The sequence below is a fragment of the Equus quagga genome, chromosome 10 (assembly GCF_021613505.1).
Source record: "Equus quagga isolate Etosha38 chromosome 10, UCLA_HA_Equagga_1.0, whole genome shotgun sequence".
Taxonomy (NCBI): Eukaryota; Metazoa; Chordata; class Mammalia; order Perissodactyla; family Equidae; genus Equus; species Equus quagga.
The window spans coordinates 42,860,200-42,871,121 of NC_060276.1; positions in this window are offsets into that span (position 1 = coordinate 42,860,200).

A 10,922-nucleotide genomic window follows, 5' to 3' on the forward strand; every position below is an offset into this window, starting at 1 on the left:
TTCAACTGTTACACATATGTTTGTATTTGCATAGAAAATTTTCTGGAAGTGTACCTAAGAGATTTTTAAGAGTAGTTATTGTTGGAGAGTGGGACGTGTTTCTAGGCAAAATTTATGGCTTGTAAACATTTCAGTAAAAGCAGAGCCCTCAAGATTAAAGTAGGAAAGATTGGGGAGACAACATTGGATATATTTCTTGGTAATCAATTTTTGATAAATTGTATTTTTTTAAAAAAGCAGTTCAGCAGAACAGTTTGTTGTTGTATGACAGAAATTTCTAATGCCATTTCTGGGTTAGAAAAAATTACTTGAACAATGTTAGACCATGTGACTACACACAGAATTTGATCATTTAAAATGAGTCAGTTGTTGACAGAAAACACAGATTTCTGCTTTCTAAAGGATCTTGCATTAAAAGCCTTTTGATGAACTCCTGTGATGGGAAGAGGGTAGGCAACAAGGCTTGGAGTAGTTAACCTTTCCATCAATGGGAAAATGTAGGTGGCCTTAGTTCTCAAATTAAGAGAGCCACATGAGATCAACAGCTTGGTGCCGTAGGTAAATCAGGATGTAACTTGCTTGGTTAAATATCTTTACAAAGGATTGCCTCCATTAATTCCTTTCAACCTGGTTTACACATCGTTTTCAATTGGCTTATAAGAAACTCAATCAAGTGCCTACTATGTGCAAGGCAGTATGTTAATCTCTGTGGTGGATAAAATTATTAATTAAACTAGGTTTCCATCCCAAAGGAACTCATTTTTGGTCTACTTACAGCTAATTTATTAAAGTTTGCCCTTTCTATTTTAATGCATATCTTATATGACAGTACTAGTTATGTTGTTGTTGAGCTTTTAAAGGCTTAAGACGCAACTAGAACACTAATTAAGTGGTCTAATTCATCTCAGGGAAGCTGGAGAAGTCACCTGGGGGATGGTCCAACGTGAAGCTGAAGCACGTTCTGTTATACTGTAGGCAAGAGAATTTCAGGCTGCCTTCCTCTGCCTCTGGCCTTCCTTTCATAAGACCTGGAATCCCCTACACTTTAGAAGAAACGTGTTTCAGCGAAGTTTTCTAAAAGTAGAGTTTTATGAAAGGAATCATATGTTGCATTGACATCTTGTAGCAAAAATATGAAATAGATGCACTTTGACTGAGAAAAATTGGCCCTCATCTCTAATATAAGACTGAAATAAACCTATGCCCAGAATTAGCACTCTTCTCACACCATGTTAATGCTTCTACTAGCTTTACCTAAACTCAATTTCATTTTATAAACAGCAACAACAGCAAACCCACTGGTAGAGGTAATTCACAACCCAGAAGGACTTTAGTGCTCCTCTACCCTCCTCTGCTTCACACACTGTTCCTGCTGTGGAAGTATCAATCCCCAAAACGTTAACACATATGCTGTTTCTCACCAGCCTTGAACATCCTCAGCATTTCTAAATATATATCCAAGATGATTCCATTATTATTTCTGGCATCTTTCATATCACTTGAATTTACAGGTCTCTTTTCAGACATTTTCTGGTGACGCCTATACAGTTATTACAGTATTGTTGATTGAGAGAAACTAACAGCATCCACGGGGAGGGACTACAATGTCCCTTCCTTATTTGGCAGTGGTTACTCAGTTGCAGTTTCTGCTGAGAGAGGGTTCCACATTCTGTAACTAGTAATGTTAACTAGCTGCCATAAGAGGAGCTGCAAATGCAGCAGCTCCAGGCTGTGGTTTGTTAAATGGCACAGTTCAAGAGACTAAAAGACAGATTTAGCCGTTGTACTAGGAACTTGGTTTGCTGGGGGCACATAGCCAGCCTACGTCAAAATGGAAGAATTATTCCAGGTGAGCACATTTGACTTGTAACTCTGAGAAAGTAACAGTGGCCACAATTCTTTGGATCTTGCGCATGTTACAGAGGTTATTTTGGGTTAGGAGTCTTGGCCAAAGACAACATGATCTTTGGTAATCACATCTGAATAAAGCGAAGCTGGGGTAGGGAATGGTGAATGGGAGAACAATTTTCCTGCCAAGAATTGCTTTCTTGGGCCAGTGCAGTGGCATAGTAGTCAAGTTCCTGCACTCCACTTCGGTGGCCTGGGATTTGCGGGTTCGGATCCCCGGGGCAGACCTACACACCACTCATCAAGCCATGGTGTGGCAGCATCCCACATACAAAATAGAGGAAGATTGGCACAGATATTAGCTCAGCAACAATCTTTCTCAAGCGGAAAGAAGAAGATTGGCAACAGATGTTAGCTCAGGGCCAACCTTCCTTACAAAAAAAAAGAACAACAAAAAAAAGGATTGCTTTCTCTAGGCGTGGCCCTTCCTAGGTGTGTAAACTTGGGTAAGATAGCTATCCTCTCTAAGCCTCAGTTTCCTCTTTTGTGCAGTAAGTATAATAATCCCTATCTTGTAGGGTTGTTTTGAGGGCAGTATGTAAGAAGTCTGTTATATAGTAAAGCAATTAGAGATAGAGCTTGGGGTGCAAGATGTTTATTAGGGATCAGAACCTGTGAAAAGAAGGGGTATGGAGTGGAATTAGGCAGGGGAAGTCAAATTAGATGTCATCAAATTACAATGCAGGGCAGACAAAGCTTCAGCCAACCCTGCAGGGAAATGAGGAGACAGCATTGCCCATCTGCGGGCCCCGGGATCCCCTCTTAGTCCAGATTGGTCGGGCCTTTATAACCCTGCCTTTCTCAGTCACTGGATACAGCCTGCCCCAGGAAGGGGATGATGTCAGACTAGATGTCTCTCTGCAGCTGAGATAGACCCTGAGGAAGCTGACAACTGGAGGCCGTGTGCTAACCGCACTCTCTGTAGCTGATCAGTAAGGCCTTCCCTGGAGGGGGATTTTGTCGGCACATCTTTGTGTCTACTGCAGAAAAGTAGCTGTCATTATAAACTCTCACCTGCATAAGTATTATAATTTACAGTATCACTTTCATTGATACCTGGCCAGCCTTCTCTGTGTATTTTCCCTTATAAACACTTTGTAGTAAGACACCATATTCTAACCAAGAAAAAGAGGTTTGGGGCCTTCACATTTGCTGTTCCCTTTGCCTGGAATGCCCTTCCTTCGAGCCTTCATGCCTGTGATAATAACCACGAAGAAAATAAAACATAGTGTGTTTCCCTTCTGATCCCTATTTCACATTTTAAAAAATCATTTTCATTGCTTTTCCTAGGAAAAGTCTCTTTAAATGCCAACTTCTTAACCTGCCACTCAAGGATCTCTAAGATCTGCCCACAACTTACTTCTGTACATTTCCTACTTTGGTAGCCCACTAACCTCTAGCATACTGAGCTCGCCACTGTTCCGGGGACAAGGCGTATTCAGTCCTACATTCACCGTTTCCTGATGCATCCATGCTACCCTCCTGGCTGCCCTTCACTCATTCAGATGCTCCCCATTCCTCAAGGAGGAACTCAAGTACATGCCCACTTGCTGTTTTACTGATACTCGGTTCTGATACTCAGTTCTACTCGTATTATAAAGCCTTGTAATACCTCTTGTTTCATTGCCATGCATTGTTATTATTTTTATTATGCAGATACTTATTGAACCTCTCCTATGTTCCTGGCCCTGTTCAAGGAACTGAGGATACAAGAATGAACAAAGATAGACAAGTTGCTGCTCTCAAGGGGAATATATTCCAGTGGGTGGAGATCGACAGATAATAAAGAAAGGGATAAATGAGATAATTTCAGGTAGTGATAAGTACCATGAAAAATAAATCAGTGAAGTAAGGGGTCTCCATGGATATTATTGCAGGCATGGGAGGCTATAGGGAAGGAGCATTTCAGGCAGACGGAACAGCAAATGCTAAGACCTCAAGCCTCTTGTTTTTGGTTAGAGTATGGGGTCTTACTACTGAAGAGTTTATAAGAAAAAACACACAGACAAGGCCGCCTAGGCATCTGGCTGTAGGAATAGCTGAACTTCACAGTGATTACTGCATATGGTTCTTCTTGTATTTGCTTTGCAAATTGCAAAATGCTATACAAACAGACTTCCAGAATATTTCACTTGATTATCACATTCACCCTTCAAGTTTGGTACGTCAGGTTTTATTATCCCCATTTTTTATGAGGAAACCGAGTGGTTAGATGTCTTGTCCACAATCGTGTACTTAACATGTGTGTTGGATGTGTCTCATTTTCCCCACCAAAATGAAAACTCCTCAATTCAGGGACCTTGAAGGGAGGGTCATGGATAGTACTCTAGAGGCAGCCAGATGAGAGTTCCAGTCCTGATTGCCTCTTACTAGCTGTGGAGTCTTGGGCAAGTTATTTTACCCCTTGTGCCTCAGTTTCCTTCTTTGTAAAATAAGAACAATAATACTTCATGGGGTTGTTGTGCAGAATGAAAAAGATAATGCATGGAAAGTCACTGGTACAGCATTTGGCACATTAATAAATGGTCCCACCTGTTATTATCATTACAATGAATATAATAACACAATTATCATAAACACTGGTAAAATAATAATGTTTCCTAAGATCACACTTCTCAGGGAGCTGTTTACCCACTTATGTTACAAGTATGGCACCAATACTTTTGGATGGTCTTCTTCTTTGTATCTAAAACAACCTCCATACATTATTACACACGAGATCATTTGAGTTGCAGTGATTTTGTGAGAGTGATGGAAAAGAACCTATAAAAGCATTTATCACAGAGCCTGGTATATAGTAGATATTTCATTAGTGGTTGCTGTTATTATATAAGCCATTATCTCTATATTCTTAGGTTCCCAGCATTGTGCTGAATGCACAGATGTTCAGATAATATCAAGTGAGTGAATGAATAAATGAATTTAAAACACAAAATATCCTTGTTCAGTTGCAGCTAAAACAGAGCCAAATGAGTTAATACTGGATTTTGTCTCTGATTGTTTCCTTGTATCCCACTGCCATTCTAACCAACCTGAGAGGAGAAACCATGACTTCCCTTTCCTTTGTGTCCCGCCCCACCCCCATTCCTATTGATCACTGTGTTTAGTTCAATTCTTTGTACAAAGTGAGCAATCAATAAATACGTGTTGAATGAATTACCAGTTCACATTGTCTGGAGGCTCATTTCTAATAGATCAAATTCCACACACCTCAATGACTCAACCTGAATTACTGTCATTGTTGGAAGGGGAAACTGAGTCTGAAGGCTCTGGAAATTTGATGATGAGACTTCATGATTCTGGTTTAAATTCAATACCTGGCATATAACAGGCACTCAATACAGAGTTGTTGAAAAAAATGAATGAATATTGAATTAATGCATCCTTCACCCTTGCCACTAGATGCTTCTCCTTGTCACCACATGTCATAGCAGGGAAGTCAACGATATTCATTTCTTTGTTTTTCAAGTGCTTAGAGCCACAGGCATTGCTTAGAGGCTCCCTTGGGCAATGGCATCCTAGTTGAATGCTATTAGGCATGTCTCTCAACAGAAGCAATTTGGCCTTTGGGTCATCTGATGCCTCATTTTCCGATGACTGTTCTGCCCAAGGCAGCAAGAAACAGAATCTGCTCAGACTTGGCTACATGGGCTTTTGTGCCTGTGAGTGCAGCCTACTAGAGATCCAGCAGGCTGGGCCACGCTTCCACCCCAAGAGACAGTAGGCCCTGTGCTGTGATTGAAATTGAGATCTTTCTTGAACTAACAGTGGAACCTGGTTAACCCCATTAGGTCTGTGGCTTGAGAACTATAAATAGAATTTGGGTCCCTTCATCTAAAAAAATAAATCCATTTGTTTTCAGCGTAACTATGTGTTAGTGGCCTGGGTGAGGAGGAGGCAATTCTGTTTAAGGATGTTAGGCATGATTTAAAGGGTTTTCTATTGCTTATAATAAGTTTTCATTTTTTGCTGATTGAATTTATTTACTTCTGTGGTTGGTGTGCAAGCTCCTGGTTGGGAGGGGGATTGTGTGTGTGACCTTTTTAACTTTGTAGCACTTTAATGCAAACGAAATTTAAGGGGTGGGGGAGCAAGCAAAACCAACGTAACGACAATGAAATCATTTTCTAAATATGTTTACAATCAAATATGTCTCTCAATAATTTGATTTGTAGGAAATGGCAGAGTGCAGCATTTTATACAGAAGCTTTTCAATAATTCATCCTCATCTCATTGATGTGCAAGCCTTTGGCTAAGTTGGTGAGTGCAATAGGTGCTCTGGCACGGGGGAGAAATTCATTTGAACCCTGAAATCAATGTACCCTCTGTCTGACCCACCTGTCTAATGCTACTCTGTCCTTGTAACTAGAGGCTTTTCAACTTTAACAGGCTTCTTTAGTTCCCCTTTCCAGGGTACTGGGGGCATTTGGAGATTGTGCTTTCTTCTCATTTAATTTTTTGGGGGGTTTATATTTGTACAATCCTTATTAAGCTGCCCAAGCGACTAAACTCCTCTGTAGAAACTTTTGGACAACTGACACTCCCAAATGTTAGCTTTTGGGGGAATGAGGAAGTGGAAAAGAGTGGGAAGTGGCAATTCAGGGAGGGTCTTCTACTAGTTGAAGAGATAAGCCTCTCACAGGGTCACAAGATCAAGTGAACTTGAATATACAGGGAGTAAAGAGACCAAGATGCATTTGAAACCCTCCAAGCTTGAGCCAGCTTCAAAAGTAGTCTTTTCCCTGGGAACTTATACTCTTGTGGAGGCTCCTTACAGAGCATCTGTAAGATGAGCTCTCTCTGGTTCTTGTGGGGGGTGGGGGAAATCCTTGTCAAGTTAGTTCTTATTTTTTCGTGGAGAATTGAGAAGGAGGAGGTGGGTGAGGAGAAAATGGCATAGCATACCTAGTCATCTCAATTGGAGGCCCAGAGTCTTCAGACAGTAGAGTGCTGAGGCTTTGGCACTGAGAGAAGCCAGACAGTGATTACCACCTTTGTAATAATAGACAGGAGACATGAAGTTTGCTATTGTGCTGCTGCGGCTGCTCTGAAACTTTGTGAAACCATCGATCTGACTTCAATGAACCATAATACTATTGATTTGGTGTCAGATCACCGGTAGGCACTTGAGTGACAGCCTGAGTGGATGTGATGCTACATTTAAATTGTCCTTTTGTTTGCTTTCTAGTTGTCAAAACTACTTGATAGAACGTGTGCTGCCAAGTGCCTGTATAGTCCTTATCAGAGTTCAAGTGTCAAGAGCATGTACTGCATCATTAAACAGAACGGGTTGCTCTTGGCCAAATTCTATTGGTCAAAAATGTATAATATTAAGTTAGCCTGATTTTCTCTGACTAACTCAGAGGGGCACAAGACTTTTCCCTCTTAAGCTGGAGAGGGGAGAAGCAAATCATCATTCACATCTCTCCCATCCCCAATCTTATTGGTAGCTGGGATTCATGCCATCTCAGCCATATTCCTGGCTGTGCCAGAACTGAGAAAAGGTTTTACTAGGTATGAAAACCCAGCAGGTTAAAAAGTATCCTGGGCCATCACAAAGGAAGTGGGGAAAGAATCAGTGGAATTAGTCTAACACATTCTCCCCAGGCTGTAGTTTCAAACTAGACCTCATATGGGCACAATATGTGAAGTAGTGCTCCAGTGAGGACATGAGGTGGGAAAAATTGAGATGTGTGAACTTATGGAGAGCGTTCCTTGGTAGATTTCAATCAGCCATTATCTTTATTGAGTGATTATATATTGAGCACCTGCCAGATGCCAGGCTTGGTGCTTAGTGCTAGGGATACATTAGTGAACCAGGATGACATGGTGCCTACTCTCAAAACACAGTTTAGGAGGGGCTGGCCCCATGGCCGAGTGGTTAAGTTCGTGCGCTCTGCTGCAGGCGGCCTGGTGTTTCGTCAGTTCGAATCCTGGGTGCGGACATGGCACTGCTCATCAAGCCACGCTGAGGCAGCGTCCCACATACCACAACTAGAAGGACCCACAATGAAGAATATACAACTATGTACCGAGGGGCTTTGGGGAGAAAAAGGAAAAAAATAAATCTTAAAAAAAAAAAACAAAAACACAGTTTAGGAGGGAGAGAAGGACCAAACAAGTTCAATGAAGAATCCCAGATGTAATGATAGAAAAAGGAAGGCAGTGCAGCGTGGTGGAAAGGACATGGGCTTTGGAGTCTGGTAGATCTGTAATTGAATTTAAATGAGCTGTTTGTTCTGAAATAAATTACTTTTTTTCTTTGCGCCTTAGTTTCCTTGTCTGTAAAATGGTGACAATAATAATGCATATCTCAAAGGGTTGTTGCCAGAATGAAATGGGAGTATGCATATAGAGGTTTGGCCCAGGGCTTGACACTAGTAAGTACTTAATTGCAGTGGGAGGGAGGAGTGGAATATTGGTGTTGGAGGAAAGTGACAAGTATATGAAGGATCATGAACAAAGGTGAGGGTTCATGGCCAGTTAGGATACTGTTGCAGTAATGAAAAGTGAGAAATGATGATGTCCAAGACCAGAGTGGTGGCAATGGAGATGGAGAGGAAGGGACAAGTGTTTACATTACAGAGGTAGAATGGATGGAGATGGGAGTGAAGGAGATGCTAACCTCCATGTTTCTGACTGTGATAATTGGCTGGATAATGGTTTTCTTTAGGGATTAGGGAATAAGAGAAGATGAGATTTGGGGTAAATTACATATGAAATGTCTGTGGTACATCCAAGTGTGTATGAGATGTCCAGTGAGTATGTAATTGGATATATAAGTGCAGAGCTCAGTGGAGAAGCCATGCCCAGACATCCAGATTTGGAAATTATCAGCACAGAGATTGAAATTTTAGCTATCAGATATTTCATGAAGAGAGAATAGAGTGAGAAGGGAAGAGAGTTAAGGACAGATTCATGGGGCACAATTTGGCAGTCTCCTCCTCCTATACTCAATACTCTTCCCAGTTTTCCAGAGAGGGATTCATGGGGTTCTTTGTGACTTTCATAAAAGTTTTGTTTTGTGTAACTGACTTATGAGTCTCCCAAGAAATGAACAGGTAGCTGGCATTTCAATTATGTCTGTATTTTTTTATTTTTAGCAGTTTGGAACACAGAAGTGTAGGAAACTATCATGAAATTGTCAAGGTCACCCAGCCAGTACCAAACTCAGGACTCCTTGTTGCCAACTTGCCCATGTCAATACCTTCTTTACAATCCTTTTTGAAATAGAGCTGTCCAGTCCTTTGAGGCTGGATATGGCATTGTAAATCACTCATGCCTTGATTTCCTCATCTATAATGACATGAGTTGTTATGTAGTGTTGTTTGTGTTGGGAGGGGAGAGCAAAAGGTAGGGAATAGGAGAGCTCTATTTTTAAGCATGAATTGTCACTGTCGACAGAGGAAACAAAAAGAAATCCACAGGAGATGATGATATCGTGCAGTTGAGAAGCAAAGAAAGAGGAGTTGAAGAGAGTAGAGCTAAAAGAAGCGGACATGTTATTGGAGTAAAAAGACACTGAGGAAAATACCGTTCAAAGAACCCAGCGTGAAGTGGGAATCCCAGGAGGCAAGAGACGAAAGTAAAGGAGGTTGTGAGTACATGTGTGCACAGCAGAAGGCTTGTTTATTCCCCCTTCAGTTTATTCGGAGTTTATTAATGAAGGCCCAGCAGCAGGAGATGTGCAGTCCATTTAGGAATGACAAGGACCGCTAATCTAGGATTTACCTATGCTTGCTGGAGGTGAAAACTCCTGCTACTAAATTATTTCAAGTGAATGCACCAGCTCAAGCAGAGATCTAGTTGTCTGACTGGGCCAAGCTTTTGAGTTAATGCTTCAGTGCATGAGAGTGGAAGTAAAATCCTGAACTGGATTTCCATATTTGTCTAATATAGACTCAGGCAAGAGCCCAGGATGAGGACTGAAGCCTCTGTTTAAAAAGGCATGCAGAATTTCGAGGAGCTTCCTTTTCATGATCAAGCAGGTGAAACGCGACCCCTAATCACACTGTGAGGTTGAGTGTGCTTTGTACTGGCTAGTTTCAGAGGCGGGACTTTAACCTCTTTGGCATTAGCCTATATAGAACTCATGCCTTACTGCTCCAGTACTTTTTTCTGTTATCCTCAGTGAATCAAGAAATCTCAGCTCCCAGCAACAGGAGGTTAAATACTGGTTGATGGGACTGTTTGTTTGCTTGGTTTCTCTCCTAATGTCAATGCTGGGAGCAGGTGTGTGCTTGGCAGCTCTGTAGCCCTGGACCATCTCAGAACAACCACAGTCATGAGTCTCCAACCCACAGCCTCTCCAGAGGGTCTTTCTCCTTGGCAGACCTGCTATGGCCTGGTAAACAGGGCTTACCAGCTGGCATCTGCTCTCTGGAAGCTAGTCTGAGAGTCTCCCTTCAGTCTCCCAACTAACCTGCTGCAGATAGACAGGAGGCTTCTGGTAGAATCTATGGGTAAGGGTCTTTGTTTCTAGAAAGAATCATTCAATTCCGGAAACTCCAGATTCTGGAGCTCATACCAGATTCCTCAAACGTCCTTTAACAATGCTCCTATTGTTCACATGGGAAACAATTTCTTTACCATGTGCTTCAGTCCTGGCCAGATTAACACCTAGCAGCTCTAAGTGCTAAAAAGCTTACAATTCTCCCCATATGTAATTCAAAAGTGAAAATATACTAAACTGTAAAATAAATATAGGAAGTCCTAAAATCTTCTGATTTTTACATAATGACTATCTTACGCTCTAAATATAATATGATTTAAATTTTTGGGTAAATTTAAATAATCTGACAATGGGTCCAGGCTGACCCTAACAGAATCAGGGGAGAGGGGCTACTTCTGCAGAGAGACCACTTGAACTCTATATGCGGAGATCTCATGTTACAAAGCCCACAACCTCCTTCCCCAACTCATTTTAGAGACTGTTTTAAACAAATATCTCCCTGCAAGGCATTCCAGACTGATCCCAGTGAGCCTGTGCTATCGTTCATATTGGCTGTATTTCT